This window comes from Bos javanicus, chromosome 1 (assembly GCF_032452875.1).
Source record: "Bos javanicus breed banteng chromosome 1, ARS-OSU_banteng_1.0, whole genome shotgun sequence".
NCBI classification, from domain to species: Eukaryota; Metazoa; Chordata; class Mammalia; order Artiodactyla; family Bovidae; genus Bos; species Bos javanicus.
In genome coordinates this window covers 77,482,807-77,506,329 of record NC_083868.1, presented here as the reverse complement: position 1 = coordinate 77,506,329, position 23,523 = coordinate 77,482,807, and the positions used below count along the sequence as shown (strand labels likewise).

Genomic DNA, 23,523 nt, shown 5'->3' with positions numbered 1-23,523 from the left:
TGAGATGTAGGCACTTAGCAAAGGTTTGTTAAACCAAAACAATAAATGAATGAATGAATGAATACTTATTTCAGGTCTACATGAAATTGGAGAATTTCTTGAATTTTCTTGTCACCAAAATTACATTTTCCAGTTTTAGTTTTTAATATAATTTTGTTTTCCAGTTGCATTATTTTAGGAAATAAAATATTTTTTATTCTTTCTGATAAAAAATTAGACAGAGGATCAAAAGGTATGGTTGTGTGAGGAAGCACATCACTGGGGAAAGAGAAGTAAGACTATATGAAGGAAGGGAGGCTTGGGATCAACCTTGACAGATGGATAGGGTTTGACAGGTGAAAATGGATAGAAACATGTGTTCTAAGAGAAGTAACTATAACTGAAAAAGCATGCTATGTATTGACAGAGAAGTCCTTAATTGGCTGCAGCTGAGGTTGATGATGGGCAGAGTGAGAAATTAGGCTGAAGGGGAGATTTTCATTGTGAATGTACTTGAATGAATGAACAAATGTAGACATCAACCCTGAGCTCAGAACATCCTCTGTGGCTTAGGTCAAAATGAGGGGTTCACTGTCTTCTATGCCATTCATGGGGTCTTATGACTTTTCCAGTGCCTTGGTCTTAGCATGGAAATCATCTTTATAATTCTGATCTAAATCACTGTTCCCAATAGCCAGCATCATGCTCTCAAGCTAATGTCTTCAACTGCAGAAAGTTCTTTGCAGAGGAAAGAGGAAGGAGATACTCAGAACAAAGTGTGAGACCAGGACACAGGAGACTTGAATTCTAGTTCTGGTTCTGCTGCCAACTTGTTGAGTAACCTTAAGTAAGCCAATCAATACCTCTGAATCTGCAACTTCACCTGTAAAATTAATGGGGCCAGATGATCTTTAAGATGACTTCTAGCTTGCTACCTTTAAGTAAAAAGATGATATAAATTTCAAGAATGAAAGGCATAAATAGCAAAATCAACTTAATCCATTTTAGGAATTAACTGTGAAAAACTTAAGAGTGTTTCAGTATATACAAGCTTTACCCAAAGACCCTTTGGCTGACCCTACCTCCCTACACTCCATTCAGTTCATTTCAGTCACTCAGTCGTGTCCAGTTCTTTGTGACCCCATGGACTGCAGCATGTCAGACTTCCCTGTCCATCACCAACTCCCAGAGCCTGGTCAAACTCATTCCTATTGTGTTGGTGATGTCATCCAACCATCTCATCCTCTGTCACCCCCTTCTCCTCCCACCTTCAATCTTTCCCAGCATCAGGGTCTTTTCCAATGAGTCAGTTCTTGTATCATGTGGCCAAAGTATTGCAGTTTCAGCTTCAGCACCAGTCCTTTCAATGAATATTCAGGACCAATTTCTTTTAGGATTGACTGGCTGGATCTTCTTGCAGTCCAAGTGTTGCAGAAGAGTTGCAGACTCTTCTTCAACACTACAGTTCAAAAGCGTCAATTCTTCAGCACTCAGCTTTCTTTATAGTCCAACTCTCACATCCATACATTCCTGAAGAACAATTCATTCTCATCCCAGGCTCTTCCTTTCATGGCAATAAGACTGTATTCTACTAGAAATACAATTTATCTAGGAATCTGGCATGAATTCTCTTTGTCTACCATTCTCATCCCCTTTTGACCAACCTCGAACTTCCTTAAGCTAAAATATCTACTTGAGAATGGGTTCAGCATTTCTGGTCTTTTCCAAACTGGCATATTTAGGATCTGGTTTAGTTCAGCATCATTGCACTCACCCTGGGCTCCCTACAAAAGGCAAGTTGGGGCCCTCACTACTTGAACCTTTTAAGGGTGTTCCCAGAACTAGCTAGGGTTCAGCACCTTTGAAGAACCACTTTGGAAAAATCATAATTGCTATATTCTTGCCTGGCCTTAGATTCTTCCCCAAGGATAGCACTGGAGATGAATGGTCCACTGGAAGTAAATAGTTAGGAAAATCTGGATAGAGGAGTTTGTGTATATGTTTGTGGTGGGAGGAGAAGGAGAATTTGCATTCTGCTTCTTGAATGAATATTTCCCCTTGGAGTTCAGGCATGCTGGTGGGTTTCTAGTAAATGCATTTCTCTTTAGTTTGCTCTTCCGTCTCCCAGTCCTCTTGCTCAATCATCATTCACTCTATCTCTGCAGGAGAAGAAACTCACAACAGAGATCACTGGTGGGATTTCCTTTTCATTTGCTGATTTTGGTATGTGATGAATCATAATCTAATTGTCTGGTGTGTTTAATGAGAATAATAGTAATTTTTAATTTTTATTCTGTTTACCTCATTTTTTAATCTGGAATGTGATTTGTGGAAAGAATGACAAGTTCCTAAGTTACAAATCTAATATAAATTTACTATACTCCCACTGCTTTTTTCCATTCAATCTCATTGCAATTGAAAAGATCTTAAGAGTCATTTGGCCAAAGCTCTACCCTCTCTTCTGGTGCTTAATCCTCTGCAAAGTTCTATCAATGATCATATGACTTCTACTTGAATACCCCCAGTGACAGGAAATTCACAACCTTCCAAAGCAGCCTATTTCAGCTTTGGACAGCTCTGGCTATTCCAGTGTCCTCTCTTATGCTGACCAGTATCTCTCTTAAAATTTCTACCAGCTGGTCTTCAATCCACTAGCCACAGTCATTTCAAATAGGTCTTAAGGTAGCCCTTCAAATGTGTGTACAAAATCAATGAGTCTTTTCAGCAAAAAATGTGGTTCCCTTAAGAATATTTTACCAGTGGCTACTAGTATGCTATCTTAGATCTGAAGCCAGATAGGTGGCAGCACTTTATCACGGGACCTGCTCCATCTTTTCCTTCTGTGTTCCATTGCATTTGGTCCTCAGTCCTTTCCAGCTGTCCTGTCAGTCAATAGTCTCCCATATCCTAAACAATTTTGTTCACGGAAGCAGTATATCATATGGCAATGCCATTTATTTTTCCTTCATAAATCAGACAGCCATGACTTAAGCAGTGCAGTGAAATTCTACTTACAAGTACAAATTTAAGCCACCTCAGCTGCTGTCTCAGGAAAGAAAGAAAGAAAAAAAATTACTGTTGGTTCTCCAGTTACCAAGTTTGGGAATCATCTCAAAAAACATTTCAAAAGGAGATATTATTTCCAGAGGGCAAATAGCACGCACATGGGATGGGAAAGTTTTGTTGATTCTATGGAGCCAGTTAACAGCATGGTAAATATGTCTAATTCCTGACAATAACCAAAACAAGTCCCAAAGACAGCTTGGTTAATGTCAAATGAATTTAAAAAGAAATTCTCCTCTGGATTTCTCCTTAGCACATTCACTGCCAGCAGTACACAGTTATGTTTGCTATCAAGCCACACCCCTAAGCCACAATACATTATACATGTGGTATGAGATGTTGAGTGCTGTTGATGCTACAGCTCCTGTTAGTCTTGGAACAGGAGTCAAGCTTTGTTTGTGGATTCACAAGCAAACAGATGAACACTATAACTCTCCACAGTCTCTATTTTCTGAAAGGTTGATCTTCGACTTGATCTTGTCTTTGTGATTAAAGCCAAACTTTTCAGAATACTGGAATGGCGAAAATTGATCCAAGTGGGCAGAAAGTTAATGCCAGAGAAAACTCTCTGATGCCATAGACCCATATACCCATATACACATACATATTAATTCAAGTATAAGTGATTTGAACAAGTCAGTGAAAATGAATGTGTTTGGCTTATCTATCCCATGAATTGTCAGATAAGTGAAGACACAGTGGTCAATTTTATAGTCTTTTTATGAAGTTATTCTCTTATTATCCTCTTATTAGTCTGCTTTTACAATCAACTGTTTAAGAATTATATGAAACTTTATAAGGAAGTGTTATTCTACTCAGTTGTGATCATTTCTAGTAAGAGGACATTTAATTTATTTTCTTAGCCACTGCTGTCTGTTTTGCTAATTATTCACATTTCTCACCAGTTCAGTCTCATTTGTACACAGATGCATATTTCTGCAAAGTAACAATGATAATAGTAACAGTAATAACAATAGTAATAGTTACCATGCGTTATACTGTTGTGCTGAACACTTAAAATATATTACCATATTTAGTCTTCTTAACATCACTATGTCGGGATTCTCTGGTGGCTCAGTGGGTAAAGAGTCTGCCTGCAGTGCAGGAGAATTGAGTTTGATCCCTGGATTGGGAAGATCCCCTGGAGAAGAAAATAGCAACCCACTCCAGTATTCTTGCCTGGAAAATTCCATGGACGGAGTGGGCTACAGTCCATAAGTCTCTATAACGTGGGTGGTAATAATCTCATTTTACAGATGAGAAAAACAAGACTTAAATTTTCAGGTCATTCTAACTCCACAACTTCACACTGATAGTTTGTGTTTAAACTATAAGCGTAAGGTTTGTTGTTGTTGTGTAGTTGCTAAGTTGTGTCCAGCTCTTTGCAATCCCATGAGCTGTAGCCCTCCAGGCTCCTCTGTCCATGGGATTTTCCCAGCAACAATATGGAGCGGGTTGCCATTTCCTTCTGCAGGGGTATCTTCCCAACCCAGGAATTGAATCTGTATCTCCTGCTTGGCAGGCCCGGTCTTTACCACTGAGCCACTTGGGAAGCCCATAAGCATAAGGAGAAAATGAATTGTAAGTGGTTGTGGACATATTTTCAGATGTTAATACTTCGATTGTTACATTCCTCTCTTTAAGTTGTTCAATAATTTAGAGCAGAGTAAATGTTTCTCTTTCCCTCTAATACAGATGTCTGCAAGCTCTTTATATGGTAATAGGTGAGATTATTATGGAAATAGATGCAGAGTTCATAATGCCACTATGACTAATGCAGGAAGAAATCATTAGATTCTGTACAACCCATTCCTATCCAAAATATACACTGGAGACTTAGAACACAAAGGAACTTTAAACTTAGTTTGACCAAGGGCTCCCTTGAAAAAGCCAAGAGAACTGCCATTCATTCAATAACTGGGAAGATTCAGTACACTCACTTCTTTGACCTGACATTTAAGGAAAGGTTAGTTAAACAAACAGAGGAGGAAACCCTCGTGGGGAACTGGCCCTCCCAGTGTCTGTGAACACAGACTCCTCTGAGGCAATGGAGATTAATGACACCAATATTACTTTTAACCACATTTCCCCCTAGAATAGACATCTATTTTTATGCCAAAATACAAGGTATTTCTTTCTAATCCAGAAGTACAATATCAGAGTTTCATATTCAGAATGCTTGGGGAGGTTAAGCTTAGTTTCCAGAACTGAGGAATGGTCAAAACACTCAGTGGTATTTGTTCAGTGATTTATTGATTTAGTCTTACATGAGAATATTCCTTTACCATAGATGGCAGGATGCTCACGGTCATTCCCACTTCAGCTAACCCTTGAACGATGCACGGGTCCCATCCTCCATGAAGTAAAAAAATCCATATAGGTTTATATTCAGCCCTCCAAGCAGTTCCCCCATACCCCCAGGTCATCATCTTGGATTCAACTACTGAAACCAACGTGGATATAAGTGGACCCATGTGGTTCCAACATGTGTTGTTCTAGGGTCAAGGCTATTGTTAGGTCGACACTTTGCAATAGTTAGCAGACAGATGAGGTGGGTCTGTCTTACATTTACAGAACCTTACCCAAGGCACCACACTTCCCTCCTTAGTTTCAATAACCTCATTAATGAAAGAGCAATGATGATTTCTAGATGGTCTACTTTGAGGAGCTGCTGTAAGGAACAAATAGAAAATCTATGTGACTCTACTCCAAATCCCACACATTAATGTATATACAAACAAACATAATTGATGTTGTTGCAATTATTTCTATTTAAGTATGTCTTCTCTTCATTCTGATAACAAAAACTTGTCATATTTCCTTGTTATTGGATAGGCATTCAGTGGATGTTAATGATAATGATGAGAATGAAATTTATAACGACTTGCGCAGTAGACACACTTCTGTTAGTAGTCATGATTACTGGCAGCAGGAAGCAGCACAAGCCTGAGCACTTTTATTAGAAAGGTTCACAGTTGGTCTACTTCTGTAATAAAGTGGGATTCCAAAGTTTTTTCCATTAGCTGTAGGGGCCACTACCTCCAGGAAGCCTGGAGGTTTCTGGTACAAACAAAGGTAGTGATTCAAGAAACCTGTATCAGATGTCTCCATGGTACTGGACACAACATCAGCCATACAAGTGGGTTGTATGAGTGAAGTAAAAGTCAAAGAGATTTAGGAAAAAATTAAAATCAAGTAAAATATTCCCTTTGGGAAACACTAGAAGAATTTTCCCAAGAGCCAAGATGCTTCTTTTCCATCTTAATCCAATCATATTTTCCTTCTTTTTTTTTTTTTTTAATTGAAGCAGCTTACCGGACCCCCAAACATAGTATCAGCAGTAACTTCAAAGAAGCTACAATGAGTCCTTCAAGAACTTTCCCTCATTAGCATCGTTTTTATGGCTGAACAGACCTGACCTCCAGGTCTCATCTTAAAAGTCAAAGCTTTCCCCTTTCATGAAAGCCTCCTATGTCTGATCAGTCCCAGCTACACAGCAAAGTTAAATAGGGTCACAGTTAAGTGTGGGTCTCTAGTGTGAAGCCCATCCAGGGGTGGGGTGATTTTTCCTGTGCAAGGCCTACTTGGGCAGCTGCCATAGACACATTTTGAGTATTTAAAGCCCACTGAAATGCCTGAAGCCTAACTGGCCTTTCAGAAGGCTTCCTAAGGAGTCATTTTTCCAAGGAGGAGTAGACTCAGTCAAAAATGTAAAACAAAAGGAAGCAATGTCTACAGAGTCCCAGTTAAAATGCTGTAGTGAAAACTGGCTAGTTCTGGAGTTGCAAGAAACTTTGAGGCATATTTCAGTACAAATCCCACAATTTTATAAAAAGAAACTGAGACCCAGAAAATGGGAATTATTTTCCTAAAGTCACTTGGGAAAACTCCATCCCCAAGACCCTAACTGATTATACTTATACTACTTGAGTCTTCCAGATGTTTAGTCTTAATAATGCCCAAATACTACAGACATTTGGAAACCCATGCTTACAGAAAACCCAACATGAAATGTTTCCAAATAATAAATAATTTGGATTGAAAAATCAATATAACAACAAAAAACATTTGGGCTATTTCAGAAATTTCACACCAGTTATATAAATGTTTTAATCTGCTGAAGTAAACATATTAGAAAGTACAAACGTGGTTCCTTTTCTTATGCCATCATTGTGGCTTACTAAAGCAATAATAATTTGCTTCTGTCTCTGTTTATTTTTTGGCATTTCTTGAGCCTGGAAAAGTGAAATTCAATTGGCCTGTATCACTTTGTTTTTAAAGTCTTCCTTTTTTGAGATTGTCAGCACTGTTAAAATACCTAAGTCCAAAACAAACACATTTTTTTCGTTCATAATTTCCTTTTTTTAAAAAGTAGCTTTCTTTTCTCTGCAAATATTTTATTCCTAGATCATGTAAACCCTTTCTCAGCCAGTTTTAAAAAATGAAGTCTATATTTAAATCTTAAATTGTACAAATTTGTAATATTCATACTGACAAATACTTATCCACCTGTCTAGCCACTGGCCATCCAGCCACCCATCCATTCATCCATCCATCTATTCCTTGACTTCCTTTTTGTTAGCTTATTTACTTAAAAATTATATTCTTGAGAATTCTTATAGCTCCTCATAGTATTGTTATAACAATTAAACTGAAATGAGCCGAGTTTTGTAAACAACCTATCATATAGATATGACTTCTAACATCGCAATATGGTTTTTCAATCAGTGGAATTCATGGCTCTGATTATAAGCTCAATGAAAATTTATTGGGTATATAAAAGTATAACATTAAAAATTTAGGCTAGGAGAGAACCTCTAAATTTTATTTAAAACATTAGACTTTCTAAAAGCCAAGCCCTTTTAGGTTATTATATAAGTTATTAAATTAACTCATTTAATCCACATCATAAAGTGGGTACTGCTGTCATTCTCATTTAAATGTAGGGAAACTGAGGCACTGAAAGTTAAAGGAAATTTCCCAAGCTAACAGAGCTAGAAATAACAGAGAACATATTTCCAATCCAGGCAGTTTGGCTCTGAGGCATGTGGTTTTAAACTATGATGCTTAATTAATTCCATGTGCCACCTAGCTACGGAGAGAGAAATGCCCAAATAGGTAATATCTTGCTATGAGGTACAGATGATATAAATTTGCCTTGTGGTATTATACCTCTGTGTTCTATCCATAAGAGCAGTCAGGAAAGCATATCATAGCCAGCTAATTCAAGCCCTATGTAAAATAGCTAATGGAAGAGACTGGCTATCTGGGTACCCGAAAAGTCTAAAATAAAAGAATTCACTGTGAGAAATTTTGATCATATAATAAAACAACAGATTATAAAGAAGGAGGTCATTAGTTAACCTGCATTGTAAATATGTGTTGTATTTTCTGTAAGATAAAATTAAGTAGTTCTCTAAATAAAGAAGATACTGTTAATATTACTGACTCTTACATGAGTAGTGGGCTCATACACTTAATTTCCAGTCATTCCCTGCTCAGGATTTCATGTAGCTGTCTTGCCTGTCTCCAAATGCCAGTGCATCCATGTGTGCTAAGTTGCTTTAGTCATGTCCGACTCTGAGCCTGACAGGCTCCAAGGTCCGGGGGATTCCCCAGGCATGAATACTGGGGTGGGTTACTATTTCCTCCCTGAGGGCATCATCCTGACCCAGGGATTGAATCTGCAGGTGGGTTCTTTACTACCAGTGCCATCTGGGAAGTCCTCTGGATGCTGGTACATATGTTTTACTCACAGGAGGTCCTCTGTCCCAGGTCTGAGCAACCACCCTCCTCCCTGTTATCACAGAATACAGCTTTAAGACCAGGTTTCTGCCACCTTGTTTGCCTATATTGCTGCCTGAGGCCTCTATACTCCATTCCTTGGCTTTTCATTAGATGTGACTCTCCTACTCATGTCAACAAGTTCCCTTGATTTCCAGAAGAGTGACTGATCATCCCCACAATTTTCATGATTTGAAACTCATGCCTAATAAGAGACAAATAATAAATGTTAGTCCTTTCCTGAAAGGAATAACTGCCATATTTGGTAAGAGACTAGGAAAGCCATTCTCATGCAGGATACCCAAAAATGATTCCTTTCAGTCCTACTTTCCCAGAGCACAAAGCTGGGGTTAAAGTCAGGATTGGGAGGAACAGACATACATGTTTAAAGAGCTTGCTGGCCAAGCCCTGGAGTCCAGAAATCCCCCATCTCTTCAGTTGGCACACTTGAACAGGATGTTCTTTGCAAGAAGTTTCCATGCTGAGACGCTCTTATCCAGATCATTAGCCACAGATCAGACTAAGAGTTTGTTTGACCACTGATATCTTGGCTTAATCTTTGTAGTGCTCTACACTGGGTTTGGTATGCAGTGAATGCTCCTAGAATTAATTGAAACTCTATGATTCTTAGAATGGAGACTCCGTGTTCTATTATGATATTATCATTTCTGCTTTTATTTAATCAAGGCAATGGTTTTTCCAGTAGTCATTTATGGATGTAAGAGTTGGACTATAAAGAAAGCTGAGTGACAAGAATTGATGCTTTTGAATTGTGGTGTTGGAGAAGACTCTTGAGAGTCCCTTGGACTGCAAGGAGATCCAACCAGTCCATCCTAAAGGAGATCAGTCCTTAATACTCATTGGAAGGACTGATGTTGAAGCTGAAACTCCAATACTTTGGCCACCTGATTCTGGGAAAGATGAACTGGCTCATTTGAAAAGACTCTGATGCTGGGGAAGATTGAAGGCAGGAGGAGAAGGGGACAACAGAGGATGAGATGGTTGGATGGCATCACCGATGAACATGAGTTTGAGTAAACTGTAGGAGTTGGTGATGGACAGGGAGGCCTGGCGTGCCGCAGTTCATGGAGTCACAAAGAGTTGGACACGACTGAGCGACTGAACTGAACTGAACAGAATAATTTTCTCTTAGTTTCCTACAAAGTCCATTTTTTAAAAATGCAAACATATCTCTGAGATTATAAGAAAAGAAAACAATGATGTGTCAGCGCCTGTGCTAAGCAAGTCTAGGGAGAGGAGAGTGAGGAAGACAAGGGAGAAATCTCCAGAAGCCAAGATAGAGGTAGAAATTCTGAAATTACCACCTACTCACAATGTCACTAACAGGTCTTTTTTATTTTTTTTAGGCTTTTGCCAACTCCTAGAAAGCTGGCCTCGGAGAAGGCAATGGCACCCCACTCCAGTACTCTTGCCTGGAAAATTCCATGGATGGAGGAGCCTGGTAGGCTGCAGTCCATGGGGTCATGAAGAGTCGGACATGACTGAGCAACTTCCCTTTCACTTTTCACTTTCATGCATTGGAGAAGGAAATGGCTACCCACTCTGATGTTCTTGCCTGGAGAATCCCAGGGACAGGGGAGCCTGGTGGGCTGCCATCTATGGGGTGGCACAGAGTTGGACACGACTGAAGCAACTTAGCAGCAGCAGCAGCAAGGACTAGAGTGAAGGTAGATAATATTTACTGAGTGTCTATGGAGAATTTAGCATCTTGCTGGCATCTCACATATACTATCTGATTTAATGGAGCTCTCAATAACAGAATGGAAGAAGCTGGTGATGCCAACAGCTGAGACTGATTCAATTCACCATGAAGTGGGCTAAGTTGATTCAGTCCTGTCCCACTCTTTGTGACCCTATGGACTGTAGCCTGCCAGACTCCTCTGTCCATGTGGAGTCTTCAGGCAAGAATACTGGAGTGGGTTGGCAAGCTTTCCTCCAGAATACTAGAAGTAGAAAGTGAAAGTCGTTCACTCGTGTCTGACTCTTTGTGATTCCATGGACTGTATAGTCTATGGAATTCTCCAGGCCAGAATACTAGAGTGGGTAGCTGTTCCCTTCTCCAGGGGATCTTCCCAGTCTAGGGATCGAACTCAGGTTTCCCACATTGCAGCCAGATTCTTTATCATCTGAGCCACCAGGGAAGCCCAAGAATACTGGAGTGGGTAGCCTATCCCTTCTCCAGTGGATCTTACCAACTGAGGAAGTGAACTGGGGTCTCCTGCATTGCAGGCAGATTCTTTACCAGCTGAGCTACTAGGGAAGCCCTATTAGAGGTGGACCTCTAACTTAATTTCCTGCTGATAATTGTTAAGAACATTTTAGGAACTCAAAGAAATCCAGGAATTAAAAAAAAAAAAAAACACTACAGACTGTTATCCATAATTATTCTTTAATAGCCCCAAGTGTACAACTTCACTTGGTGAGAGCTATATATTCGCATGTCAGATTGTGGTTAAGTGTAGTCACTCAGTCGTATCCGACTCTTTGTGACCCCATGAACTGTAGGCCACCAGGCTCCCCTGTCCATGGGATTCTCCAGGCAAGAATACTGGAGTGGGTTGCCATTTCCTTCTCCAAGGTTGTGGTTAGTCCCTCACAAATGATAATCCTCTAGAAATGCCAATAGATTACAGGAAGTTAATGACTTTCCTTTTTTTTTTTTTCAATTAAAGTATCTGATCTGTGTCTTGCATTCAACTAATTTTGGACTCAAAATCATATTTAATGATAAATATTAGAGAATTGTTAGCACAGTGCTATTAACTCTGTTATGGAAATTTGATCAATAAGTCAAGATATGACAACAATTATAAAAATGAAAGTGACAAAATGTATCACTATTTGAGGAAAATGAAACTTCTAAACTGTTAGATTTAATGAGTTCAATGAAATAATTGTATAAAAATTGATCATATAAAGATATTTCATTTTCCTATATTTAGTAAGCAATTTAAATATATAAAGGTAAAACTATAGCATCTACACATTGAATATGCAAGCCTTTAAAATGATTACCTTTATAAGTTATATATTACAGCTATATGAAGAAAACTATAAAATTTTATTAACAGGTACAAAAGATCTAAAAATTAGAAAAACAAAGATTTGCTTAGAGCTTGACCAAATGATTCTAATGTTCACTTAAAAAACTGAAAATATCAAAGAGATAATATTTTGAAAATCCAAACTAATGAGGCTAAACTTGCTATGAAAGATTCACAATTATGAAAACAATCCAGTAGTGAGAGACAACTGGACAGAAATCAATAGAACAAATTAAATAGTCCAAGAATGGATCTTAGAATATAAAGGAAATTACTACAGTAAAAATGAGGCAATATCAATTAATGAGAACAGTACATGAATTCAGTTAATGATATTAGAAAAATTGGTTGTTATTTAGAAAACATCATTTTGATCTTAGCCTGATATCAAACTAAATAATAAACTGCAGATGAAGTAGAGTTACAGGCATTACAATGCATTACAAATTATATATTTTAAAAATTTAGAATAAAGATACATGTGAATATTTCTTATACATATGTAAGGATGATTTTATTATGTTTAGAAGTGATAGAATACACAGTAAACTTGAAGTCAATTAAATATTAATACCATAAAACAAACTATAAAACAACTAGAATAAAATACTTGTAGCTATTTCTGATTTTCAGATAACAATTTCTTATCTAAATGATAAAACATATCACAAGTAAAAAGGTTTCAATGTGAATGTATATAAAATAAAACCAAAATAAACCCTAATGTATATATAATAAAATAATTATTCTGGGAGAAATATTTTAAAACAAATGTTAAAATCTTAATATATATATATGGAGTTGTTGTAACATTTAAGCCAAAAATCACTAAAACTAATAAATATGAGCAGGTAACTCAAAAAGCAAAAAGCAAAGGAAAAAAGGAAAGATATATGCATTTGAATGTAGAGTTCCAAAGAATAGCAAGGAGAGATAAAGAAAGCCTTCCTCAGCAATCAATGCAAAGAAATAGAGGGAAACAATAGAATGGGAAAGACTAGAGATCTCTTCAAGAAAATTAGAGATAACAAGGGAATATTTCATGCAAAGATGGGCTCAATAAAGCACAGAAATGGGAGGGACCTAACAGAAGCAGAAGATGTTAAGAAGAGGTGGCAAGAATACACAGGAGAACTGTACAAAAAAGAACTTCATGACCCAGATAATCACAATGGTGTGATCATTCACCTAGAGCCAGACATCCTGGAATGTGAAGTCAAGTGGGCCTTAGGAAGCATCACTATGAACAAAGCTAGTGGAGGTGATGGAATTCCAGTTGAGCTATTTCAAATCCTAAAAGGTGATGCTGTGAAGGTGCTGCACTCAATATGTCAAAAAATTTGGAAAACTCAGCATTGGCCACAGGACTGGAAAAGGTCAGTTTTCATTCCAATCCCAAAGAAAGGAAATGCCAAAGAATGCTCAAACTACCACACAATTACACTCATCTCACACGCTAGTAAAGTAATGCTCAAAATTCTCCAAGCCAGGCTTCAGCAATACGTGAACCTTTAACTTCCAGATGTTCAAGCTGGTGTTAGGAAAGGCAGAGGAACCAGAGATCAAATTGCCAACATCTGGTGGATCATCGAAAAAGCAAGAGAATTTCAGAAAAACATCGATTTCTGCTATATTGACTATGCCAAAGCCTTTGAGTGTGGATCACAATGAACTGTGGAAAATTCTGAAAGAGATGGGAATACCAGACCACCTGACCTGCCTCTTGAGAAATCGGTATGCAGGTCAGGAAGCAACAGTTAGAACTGGACATGGAACAACAGACTGGTTCCAAATAGGAAAAGGAGTACGTCAAGGCTGTATATTGTCACCCTGCTTATTTAACGTATATCAAGAGTACATCATGAGAAACGCTGGGCTGGATGAAGCACAGTCTGGAATCAAGATTGCCAGGAGGAATATCAATAACCTCAGATAGGCAGATGACACCACCCTTATGGCAGAAAGTGAAGAAGAACTAAAGAGCCTCTTGATGAAAGTGAAAGAGGAGAGTGAAAAGGTTGGCTTAAAGCTCAACATTCAGAAAACTAAGATTATCATGGCATCTGGTCCCATCACTTCATGGCAAATAGATGGGGAAACAGTGGCTAATTTTATGTTTTTTTGGACTCCAAAATCACTGTGGATGGTGATTGCAGCCATGAAATTAAAAGATGCTTACTCTTGGAAGGAAAGTTATGACCAACCTAGATAGCATATTAAAAAGCAGAGAGTTTGCCAACAAAGGTCTGTCTAGTCAAACCTATGGTTTTCTCAGTAGTCATGTCTGGATTTGAGAGTTGGACTATAAAGAAAGCTGAGCACCGAAGAATTGACGCTTTTGAACTGTGGTGTTGGAGAAGACTCTTGAGAGTCCCTTGGACTGCCAGGAGATCCAGCCAGTCCATCCTAAAGGAGATCAGTCCTTAATACTCATTGGAAGAACTGATGTTGAAGCTGAAACTCCAATACCTTGGCCCCCTGATGCGAAGAGCTGACTCATTTGAAAAGACCCTGATGCTGGGAAAGATTGAGGGCAGGAGGAGAAGGGGATGACAGAGGATGAGATGGTTGGATGGTATCACTGATTCAATGGACATGGGTAGACCCCGGCAGTTGGTGATGGATAGGGAGGCCTGGCATGCTGTGGTTCATGGAGTCACAAAGAGTCGGACGTGACTGAGCAACTGAAGTGAATTGAACTGAACTCAAAAAGGGGCTTACAGGTAGTATAGTGTAAAGAAGGAGCTTGCCAATTCAGTAGATGCAGGAGATCTGGGTTTGATCTCTGAGTCAGGAAGATCCCCTGGAGAAAGAAATACCAACCTGCTACAGTATTCTTGCCTGAAAAGGTCCATGGACAGAGGAGCCTGCTGCTGCTGCTGCTGCTAAGTCGCTTCAGTCATGTCCGACTCTGTGTGACCCCATAGATGGCAGCCCACCAGACTCCCCCATCCCTGGGATTCTCCAAGCAAGAACACTGTGTTGCCATTTCCTTCTCCAATGCATGAAAATGAAAGTGAAAGTGAAGTTGTGTCCGACTCTTAGCAACCCCATGGACTGCAGCCCACCAGGCTCCTCCATCCATGGGATTTTTCCAGGCAAGAGTACTGGAGTGGGGTGCCATTGCCTTCTCCAACAGAGGAGCCTGGCTGGTCACAATTCATAGGATCACAAAGAGTTGGAAACAATTGAGCAACTGAATACATACACACAACTAACAAAGAAACAAATTCAGGCTGGTAACAAATGTTTATTTATTTATTTTATTTTGGGGCTCCAAAATCACTACAGAAGGTGACTGCAGCCATGAAGTTAAAAGACACTTGCTCCTTGGAAGAAAAGCTATGACAAACCTAGACAGCATATTAAAAAGCAGAGACATTACTTTGTCTACAAAAGTCCATCTAGTCAAAGCTATGGTTTTTTCAGTAGTACATATGGATGTGAAAGGTGGACCACACAGAAAGCAGAGTGCCAAAGAATTGTTGCTTTTGAACTGTGAATTTGGAAAAGACTCTTGAAAGTCACTTGGATTGCAAGGAGATCAAACCAGTCAATCCTAAAGGAAATCAACCCTGAATATTCATTGGAAAGACTGATGCTGAAGCTGAAATGGCCACCTGATGCAAAGAACTGACTCATTTGCAAAGACCCTGATGCCAGGAAAGAGTGAAGGCAAGAGGAGAAGGGGACAACAGAGGGTGGTATGGTTGGATGACATCACCAACTCAATGGACATGAGTTTGAGCAAGCTCCGGGAGTTGGTGATGGACAGGGAAGCCTGGCATGCTGCATCCATGGGGTCGTATAGTCAGATATGACAGAACAACTGAAATCAACTGAACAAACATTTAAATTTTCAGTTAAGATCAATAACAAACTTTTAAAGTTCAACTTCAATAATTGATCAGTACTCACTATAGGTTCCAAGATCATGAAAGACAAATATTGACTGAGACACCATCACACACACGTGGAGACTAAGCAGACATACAACTGATACAATGTGGGATCTTGGACTGAGTCATGGAGCAAAATAGTGACAGTACTGTGAATATTGATGAAACTGGAAGAAGTTCTGTAGTTTACTTAATAGTATGGCATCACATGTTAATTTCCTGGTTTTGATCACTGAATATACCATGGTTTTAGTAGTTAATAAGAACAACCGGGTAAACGGCATCTCATTTTTGCAAGATGTCTGTCCTATTTTTGCAAACTTTCTATAATTCTAATATATTATTTCAAAACACAAAGTTAAAAATTAAATCATTGTGTGACTAAAGGGGAAGGAAGAAAGCAAAATAAGAAGTGTTGTGTGTTACCAGTAAAAATAAACTACAAAGTTTTTCTCAGAGAAAAAATAGCTCAATTGCATAAGAAACAAAGAATTACAAACAAGAATTAAACCCTATGGTTTAAGAAGTTTACAAAAGAGTACAGGAGCCTGTCTAGCCTGAAATCCCATGTTTATGTTTCTTTTCCCAAGCAGAAGGGAGTAAAATTCACATCCTATCACTAAAGAAGAAGATTTCCCCCTTTCAACAGTTTTGTTATTTTCATAGTAAAACATTCAATAAACAGAAATTTGCATACAACAGTTCCCTTGGCAACCAGGGAAGCTCATATTTTCTGCTTTTGGATATATATTTAATTTCCTAACATAGTTTTCCCTACAATTTCATATTCATGTTATGAAATACTTTTTAAAGTAGTATTCAAACTGAATATGATGTTCTAAAAAGATTTAATGTTGTTTCCTATCAAATGGCAACATAAGACTCCGAATTATGCAAAAACAAGAAGGCAATGGCACCCCACTCCAGTACTCTTGCCTGGAAAATCCCATGGATGGAGGAGCCTGGTAGGCTGCAGTCCATGGGGTCACCAAGAGTCTGACACGACTGCGCGACTTCACTTTCACTTTCATGCACTGGAGAAGGAAATGGCAACCCACTCCAGTGTTCTTGCCTGGAGAATCCCAGGGACAGGGGAGCCTGGTAGGCTGCCATCTATGGGGTCGCACAGAGTCAGATACAACTGAAGCGACTTAGCAGCAGCAGCAGTATATAATAATGTTGTGCAGAGGGCTAATTAAAGAGGAGGCTGATATACCTAATCACATATCAATAACTGTTTCTCAGAATATCAATCAAAAGTTTGACTTAGTAATGATGGAGATGCTCAAAAATAGTGACAGCCAGATTTCTATTCTCCATGGTGATTTTACCTCTAGACATATTAGGTCCAGCCTTTAAGTGGTATAATTTGAACAATGATTTACCTCAGAAATTGGACATCACCTTTCACAATGAACATGGGAATTCAGCAGTTTCTACAGGATGGGAGTTTCTGATACAAATACAAATATAGGGAAATATTCACAAATATTCCAGGTAATTCCAATCATTCAAAATATTTTTGAAAACAAAAAAGTAGACTCAAAACTTCAAGAATGTCTATAAATGAGGCTTTGATTTCACTTATAGATATTGCAGAGGACTTTCCAGCTGACTCAGTGGTCAAGAATCAGCCTGCCAATGCCAGAGTCACAGGAAACGTGGGTTCAAACCCTGGGTTGGGAAGACCTCCTGGAGGATAGAATGGCAACTCACTCCAGTAGTCTTGCATGGAAAATTCCACTGACAGAGGAGAAGTGTGACAGGCTCCAGTCCACAGGGTTGCAAAGAGCCAGACACAACTGAGCACACACACGCACAGAATTGTTGAAACTTGAGGAACAAAGAGATACACAGTAGTCAGGAACTGGGGACAAGAGAGGGACCAACTGTAAAAGGGCAGCATGAAGAAATTTGGGGGGATGATGGAATCTCTGTATCTTCATTTTGGTGGCAGTGGTTACTTGACTCTATCAAATTATCTATCAATTATCAAAATTAATAGAACTGCATACCAGGAGTAAATTTTACTATATGAATATTAAAAATATATTTGAAATATTTTACAGAATATTTCCTCTCCTCATCCTCCTCAACCTTTTCCTTCTTCCTCTTCTTCTCTCCTTCTCCTCCTTCTTCTATTTCTTCTCCTCTTCCTCTTTGCCCTCTAATCCCCCTCCTTCTCCTGGTCCTTTTGTTTCTAATTTGCTTCCTTTGCCATTAGAAAGAATTGGCCAAAAAAAGCACTTGGCACCAAAAGACCAACATTTGAACTTTAACTCTTCCGAATCAACACCCCACCCATACCATTGTATCTGGGAACTGTGTGAATTTATTGATGTAACAGACTATTAACATTATCACATTTTATATGACTATAAAGCTCACTAAAGAGATATAAAAAGTTTTAATTCACTGAAGATTACAGGGTCTTAAATTCCTTACAATTTTATTCTCTATTTTGAACTCTTGATTCCATTTTGGGAGACATCCTCTTTGACATTTCCTTTTGGTCCATCAGCTATGATCTATAAATTAATTTCCTGTCGCCCATCAAGGATCCTATGGGTTTCCCTTTTACTTCTGCTATTTTGCTGATACTGCTTACAGGACCTTTGCCTTAATTTTCACTAAAAGTACCAAAGGTGGAGGTGTTGTACTATTGATAATTCAAAGTTATTCTCTTTTTTTTTTAAGTGTAGAGCTCAGTGAATTTTTTTTTTTTTTGGCAAAACCAACACAATATTGTAAACTTAAAAAATAAAATAAAATTTAAAAAAAAAGTTATTCTCATTTAAACAAAAGCAAATGACCAAGAACCATCTCTTGAGCTTGAGGGGATTGAGGGATTTGAAGCAAACCCAGATCTCATGTAGGAATGTCTTGTTGGGCTTTTTCCCCTTAACATATATGACTAATTATAAGTGAGATTTGGAGTTAGGGCTGGTAACAAGAGGTATAAGCAGACTACGTGCCCAATTGTTAACTAAGTTTAAGTCATAGATGGTACACTGAAGTGGAAGAGTCCCTAGAAACTACCTACCTACCAGTTGGATGAGTATCTTCTACTAATAATTTTATTCTATTACAATCGCTGACTCTATTGTTTTGCTTTTGCATCATTTGGCTTCCCATTTTTCCATATTCAGAATAAAATTTACTTCTGAAAGTCCTAGCTATCCCTACTACCTCTTTCTTACCTCTCTAATATGAAGTGGCAGTTTCTTTTTGTCATATAACTTTCCCTTTTTCAAATTCTTTCTCACTTTTGTTTGCTAGTCTCATTTTGAGAAGTTTGCTCTCTACTAATGATGCATTCCACTCATCTCATGTGTCCCCAATCAAATACTAAACAATGAGCATACACAAACTATATATATATATATATATGAGTGTGTCTATATATGTATGCTGCTGCTAAGTAACTTCAGTCGTGTCTGACTCTGTGCAACCCCATAGACAGCAGCCCACCAGGCTCCCCCGTCCCTGGGATTCTCCAGGCAAGAACACTGGAGTGGGTTGCCATTTCCTTCTCCAATGCATGAAAGTGAAAAGTGAAAGTGAAGTCACTCAGTCGTGTCCGACTCTTTGTGACCCCGTGGACTGCAGCCCACCAGGCTCCTCCGTCCATGGGATTTTCCAGCCAAGAGTACTGGAGTGGGGTGCCATTGCCTTCTCTGCTATATATGTATATATTTAAATAAATAAAACACTAGTTAAATCCCATCAGAACAAACTCCAAGAGAGTGATCCAGTAATTTCTCATTTTCGAAATGTGCTGAAATGATTATTTCCTTAATGATTAACAACAATTAAAGTAGTATATCACTTTATAGTTGACAAGCTGCAATCTATAGTTATAATTACATCATGCTTACTATAATCTTGTGAGATCATTCTTTTTATCCCCATTTTTAAAATAGTAACATTGAGTCTCAAAAAGAATATGAGAATTTAGGATTGCATGGAGGAGACAAGGCAGGGAATTCCACTCCTAATCTAATCTCAAAACACATGCATCTCCATTCTTTCCACTTCTTCCTCAATCTCATTCACTTAACCTACCATTAACCTTTATTCAAAGAAAACAAAGTAAGTTCTTCCAGTTTCCCTTTGTAGAACCTGACACAGGCCAGTGATATTCCCAGCTCTGCCCTAGCACATGGTCCCCTGCTCCTGCCCCAACTATAATACAGACCAGCAGTGGCCATGGTATATTAGATAGTTATGTTGATTCATTTAAAAACAAAGGCCTCCAAAAACATGGAAAACCTATAAACTGGAGAATCATTCTTTGAAAAACTAGGTTGACAAAATGGCAAGATAGGAAGGATATGTTGACTTGATAACACAATATAATTTTTAACTAAAAAAAAAAATGTATCATGGATTAGCAGATGCAGAAGCCCAAGTAACTTAAGACAATAGTAACCATCTCTATAACACATATCTATTATTATTATTTATTCTGGTCAGTCACATAACCCATCTCATTTGACTCTCAGAAGGGAAAGGATTTTCTGCCCACTTAAAAATAATGATACTGTAGTAGAGTAATTTGTCTGAAGTCACACAAATAGAAAGGAAAGCATTAAGTACTATAATTTATGCCTTTTCACTCCAATTTTAGGATCCTTTCACAAAGCACACTGTCTTCCCTAAGAGGAGAAACAATAAGTCAAATATGCATTAGTGATTCTTAACATTATTGTAATACTAACTAAGCAATTAGGATCTAGTGTAGCTCAGTCAGTAAAGACCTATCTGCAATGCAGGAGATCAGGGTTTGATCTCTGGGTCAGGAAGAGCCCCCCCCGGAGAGGGAAATGGCAACCCCCTCCAGTATTCTTGCCTTGGAAATCTCATGGACAGAGGATCCTGTTGGGCTACAGTCCACGGAATTGCAAGAGTGGGACATGATTTAGCAACTAAATCACCACCATCAGTGTAAACTTTAGAAAAATTTACATAATTTTTCTCATATATACACATGTGGATTTTGCATATAATACAAGTGGATCTCATAGACCCCCTAAGTCTCGATGAAAATATGGACTCTGAGGGAATATTATTCTGCTCTGGAAAAAATCTGCAGAAAATAATAAAATACTATGATTTGAGATTTTAGCGAATGGATTATTTTTTACTATCAATCCTTTTCCCTCAGTCTCAATCCCTCAGTCTTTCAAACCTATGCATTCCATTTGCACGACACTGCTTTCCTCTTATAGTTATTAATCAGCATGGTTTTCAAGGTTATTTTAAATTACTGACACACAGTAGTCATTGGAAGTATGAATGTTGATGATTCTATGGAAAAACATTTTCATAAATCAAATCATAAGCAATTTAACTACGGAGGTTGTGACTAGTTCTTTTTTGGTTGTTTTTTCTTTCCTTGGGCTGTCATATATTGCAGCAGACATTCAACGTTTGTTAAATGAAATAATGATTAAAAAAAGGGGGGCGGCGATGGATTATTCCCACTGCAGTGAATAAACAGAGGCTGTGAGCTTCTACCCAGGGAGCTAAGTACACAAATGTGATAAGTCTGACCTCTACCACAAGCACCCTTTCCTTCCCTCTCCTGACTATGATCTGGTGACATTCAACACACTCAGAAAATCCTCTAGTACCTTTTATGTATTCTACCCTCAGTTCAGTTCAGTTCAGTTCAGTCGCTCAGCCGTGTCTGACTCTTTGCGACCCCAATAAAAGCAGTTACCTGTGGGTCCTCTCTCTCACTTAGTTCCCCCAGCTGCTTGGTTGCACTGGTCCCTCAATGTTCCCACTACATGACTACCTCATGGTGTGCAATGCCTCTCTCTCTCTCTCCAAGCTGTGAATATGATAAGTTTTGTTTTCCTAAACCTCTTTCTTTTCTCTTCTTGCAACTGTACCCGACTAACCATCTCATAAAAATGCAAAACACGCTCAAATGGTTTCACAAAATCCTCATCTGCTGCACCCAATGACACAGCAAGTCAAGACTGACACTGGCATGGAATCCTGATTGTCCCAAGCCTCCGGGAGACCATGAGTGAGTAACAAGGGAAGACACACAAGGTGAGACCCTTTCAGCACTTGACCTGTGAGGTCTCTCTGCCTCCTGAGTATCCACTTTACCTCCAAACTTCAGGCATAGCTCTGTATTATCTCAATCATCTCCCATATTCTAGATTAAAACCTAGATATACACAGGAAAAACTCACTCCAGAGTGGGAAAAAAAAATGTAAAAGACACAAGCAAGAGTCAAAGAAAACAGCTATCTAAAATAAAAGCTAACTATTTTTCAGTTCAATTTCCATTTAAAATTCCAGGGATGAAATAAGGATAGCAACTGGCATTGTAGCCTAAAGAAAGTTGTTCCTCTAAGGTGCACTAATCATCAAAACCAGAGATGGAAGTGACTGCATAAGCCATTTATTTCTTCCTCAAGGCAAGCCAGAAATACACCTTATAGTTTCCTTCCTAAAGTACATACAGTATTATCATATCCTGAATAGAACCATATGCCATAATAATTCATATTTTATGGACAAGACAGAGGTTAAAAGTTTGAAGAATAAACTTTAGACTCAGTATGCTTCATTATATCTTTCTTTAATTTTTTTAACAATTGAGCACTACAAGGAAGGAAAATTTTATGGGACGTATGATGGCTGAGTTTTCCACTAATAATAAGACTCCTGCAAGCCCTTCAAACACTATTGCTGGTTGTAGTTAAAAGGCAACTGACAGTTAAGTGAAAGCACATATTCCATTTTAATATGAGTGCTTCTGTACATCAGGATAGTGTTTGACAGTTTGCAAAAATTTAACGCATATAATTTTGATATCATGCAAAGTAGCATGTTTGAAGTGTGGTGAAGGTTTTAAGACATGCACATCTTTTAGTTTGTTGGTTTTATACAAAGTGGCCTCAACTCACAGCAAACTGAATTATTGTCTGAAAAGCTACTGGCCTTGCAGATAGATTGAAATTATATCTATCATACTATATGCAAAAAATGAGTTAACCAACATGCAATCCATTCAACAAATACTTATTGAGCATCTACTCCATAGCTCCTATGTAAGAGACATTTGAAAAGCTCCATTTGGTGACTCGTGTAACCTTTAGGGAAGCACTAAAATCTGCATTCTACACAAGTTCTTCATTTTTTATTTTCATATCCTATTTCCTTTAACCTTATTAAGAGTGCATTTTCACCAAGAGGGTGGGAATAAAGACAAGAAAACTTTACTGCCTACTCAGCAAAATGTTTAAAATCTCAGTCCAATAAAGGGTCCTGAGAAGCTCACAGCTGGCTTCAACTCAGTGCAATTACGGAATGAAAACAGTGTTTTTGTCAAAGCCTGCTTAAAAGTTTCCATGCCTGACTTGCAAATACTTAAAGGAAGTAATAGCTACTCTGCAACCTGAAAGGTCCCAAAGACCTGGGTCAATAGCTCAGCATCTGGTCTGGTCACTGTTTACCTTCTATTAACATTTTAAAACTTAAATGAAGTAATTTCTCTCAATTGCTTTTATATGGCTTTATATGTCCCCAAGGACAGAGAGAGACAATCTGCCTTTATTGGCCATAAGGACAATTTTGAATTGTTAAGTGGAAAGTAATACTTTAGACTTCATGATCACAGGAAGTTCAACTTTTTGAAATTTCTCAACAAAAGAAAGTAATTACTTTGTTTTGCTTACCTAGTTTTTTTGTTTTTTGTTTTTTTTACA

General features: G+C 38.3%; 1 protein-coding gene across 1 annotated transcript in view; it reads right to left on the bottom strand.

Moving 5' to 3' along the window:
• The window catches only part of P3H2 (prolyl 3-hydroxylase 2), a 177,622-nt gene that overhangs the window by 71,788 nt on the left and 82,311 nt on the right, over positions 1-23,523 (bottom strand). The gene's annotated exons all lie outside the window — the stretch shown is intronic.